We start from the raw sequence: 3222 nt of genomic DNA on the forward strand, positions 1-3222 counted from the left end.
GCTGGTGAACTTGAACTGCTGACCTTGCAGTTCTAATGGCTTTGCATTCTGGTGCATTAACCCACAGGGCCACACCAGGACTCCAAGGAGGTACATAGGAACCACATATTATTAGAACACGAATATGCAGCAGGGAGGGGTAATTGAAGCCTGAATTAGAGTAGGTACAGAGGATGCTCTATTTTTTTCACCTGAACCTCACCCATTGGGCTTCTGGTTAGTAACCATATTCTAAGGGTCATGGAATCAAATAAAAGCTATTGGGTCCCTCAGAAAAATGCATGCGATGAATTGAATTGTGTCTCCAAAAATATGTGTTGCAAATCCAACTATACTTGTAGTTATAATCCCATTGAGGAATGAGTTTTCTTTGTTATCTTAATATGTTGTTGTTGTTGTTAAGTGCCATTGAGTGGGTCTGGACTCATATCCGCCCTGTATAGGGTTTCCAAGGAGCAGCTAGTGGGTTTGAACTGTTGACCTTGTGTGTTGGATATGTCTTAAATCAATCTCTTTTGAGATATAAAAAATCTAATCTGCATTAATCTGTTTGTAAAGAGCAAGCAACTAAAAAGTTCAGACAGGGAGAGATAGATGCGGTTCCACAAGGAGATCACCAAGGGACAAGGAGCAAGCACTTTCCCCAGGGCTGACAGAGAGGGAGACTACCCCTAGAGCTGGTGCTCTGAGTTCACACCTCTAGCCTCCTAAATTGTAAGATAATAAAGTTATTTGTTAAAGCCACCCATTTGTGGTATATCTATTATTGTAGCTCTTGATTACTAAAACAGTATACATGCTGCTGCTGTTGTTGTTAAGTGATATCAAATTGGTTCTGACACATAGCAAACCTATAAATAGTTTCCAAGGAGCAACTGATAGGTTTGAACTGCCAATCTTATGGATCAAAGTCTATTGCTGATCCTACAATGAGACAATAGAAGTCCAAAAAAAAAACAAAACAAGAAATGGTTAATGTTCCCCCAAGGCAGTGTTGTTACCACAGATCTTGGTTACCTGGAGTAATCTGGCAGGTCTGGGTAGTAAGGATGAATTTTTTATTCTCTTTCTTCACTGTTGCTGTGCATTCTCCTGTGGCCTAAAAAAGGAAGGAGAGAGAGAGAGAATTTATGTTAATTTTCTAGGTGAAGGAGTTCATCTGACCCAACATTAAATGTTGTTGTTGAGTGCTGTCGAGTGGGTCCAACTCATAGTGGTGCTATATAGGGTTTCCAAGGAGTGGGTGATGGGTTTGAAACACTAACCTAGTGATTTGCAGTCCAGTGCTTATCTTACAGCACCACAGCTATCCTTTTAAATATGTGAAGATTTTACTAATAGATTTTTGAGACATAATATGTTGGTGGTCTAATGATTATTTTTAATAAGTCATTGATATTCATGAAATGTTGAAGGAAAGGGATTATGAATTAAACTTGAGTCTTTATTTCAAGCCCTGGAGGTATTTCTTTCTCAGCAAAGAATGCACACTGTCTCAGAACCAGCCTGCTAAATTGTCCTGATTTACCTTTCAGTTTCAGTGCATTAGGAATATTCACACAGATAAATTTCAGTTCAGTGTATTAGAAAGAGTAGAGACCTTGGAGTTGAACAAAATGCTATCCAGTCTCAGTTCTGCCACTTGCTGTTAGACTCCTTAAGTCCCTTTGCTACTCTGACTCCCCATTTCTCACCTGTAGGAGAAATGCCACATCTGTTTCATAGGATTGTCATGATGATAAACACACGTAGGTAGGGGGCAGACTGCAACTTAGGGCCACCCATGTGTGTCAGAGTAGAACTGTTCTCCATAGCGATGATGTTTCAGAAGCAGACCAACAGGAATTTGTTCCAAGACATCTTTTGGTGGACTCCAGCCTTCATTCTTTTGGTGAGTAGTTGAGTCCATAAATCATTTGCAACAGCCAGGGACTCCCAAGAATTGGTAGCTGTTTAATTATTATCATTGGACATTGATTTTGTCTTGTCTTGTCATTCTCCAAGAAATATTCACTGGGCTTCTCCTAAATGGCAGAGACTCTCCTAGTTAGAAGAGAGTCCTGAGAGGGAGACAGTGCAGGACATAGCAGTTGATTTTCCCCACCTTCCAGAGGAGAGCAGTGAGGGGCATGGCCTATGTGTCCTGCTTGGTCATTAGAGTTCCCTTTGCATGGGAGTAGAGTCCTTGGGTGGTGCAAACAGTTAAGCACTCACTCATCTACTAATCAAAAGGATGGTGATTCAAACCCACCAAAGATGCCTTGGAAAACAGACCTGGTCATCTGTCTCTGAAAAGCAAACAGGTTTGGAAACCCTATTCTAAATTCCACGCTCCTCGATTGGAAGACTTAACATTGTGAAAATGTCAATACTACACAAAGCAATCTACACATATAACACAATCCCAATCCAGATTCAAACAACAATCTTTAGAGAGATGGAAAAAACAATTACAAAATTTATATGGAAAGAAAAGAGACCCATTATTAGCATAGCACTGCTTAAGAACAAGAAAAAAGTTGGGAAGCTCTCATTCCCTGATTTCAAATTTTACTAGATAGCTACAGTCATTGAAACTGCCTGGTACTGGTACAATGAAAGATACATAGATGAATGGTACAGAATTGAGAATCCAGATATTAACCCATCCACATACATCCAATTGACCTTTAAAAAGAAGTCAAAGTACATTGAATGAGTAGGAGATAGTCTCTTTAACAGATGGTGCTGGCAGAACTGGAAATAGGTATGCAAGAGATTGAAACAAGACCTTTATCTCACACCATATACAAAAACCAACTCAGCATGGATTAAATGTGAATTCCAAAATTATAAAGGTCATCAGTGAAAAAATAGGGACAAATTTAAGGGCTCTAATACAGGACACTCATAGACTACGAAACATTGTGAGAATTGCACAAGCAAAAGAAGACAAAATAGATGATTGGGACATACTAAAAATCAGAAAATTGTGTGTATCAAAACATTTCACCAAAAGAGTAAAAAGGGACTCAATATAATGGAAAAAAATCTTTTGCAACAACATTATCAGACAAGCAACTAATCTCTAAAATCTATAGGAAACTACAACACCTCTACAAGAAAAAGACAAATAACTCAATTAAAAATGGGTACAGGACATAAACAGACACTTCACCAAGGGAGATATTTGGGCAGCCAACAAACATGAAGAAATGTTAACAATCGTTAGCCATTGTTGTT

At 38.9% G+C, this 3222-nt stretch overlaps 1 pseudogene; it reads right to left on the bottom strand.

Annotated features, from left to right (window-relative positions):
- The window catches only part of LOC102839748, a 37931-nt pseudogene that overhangs the window by 26798 nt on the left and 7911 nt on the right, over nucleotides 1-3222 (bottom strand).

The sequence above is a fragment of the Chrysochloris asiatica genome, unplaced genomic scaffold (assembly GCF_000296735.1).
Source record: "Chrysochloris asiatica unplaced genomic scaffold, ChrAsi1.0 scaffold00135, whole genome shotgun sequence".
NCBI lineage: Eukaryota > Metazoa > Chordata > Mammalia > Afrosoricida > Chrysochloridae > Chrysochloris > Chrysochloris asiatica.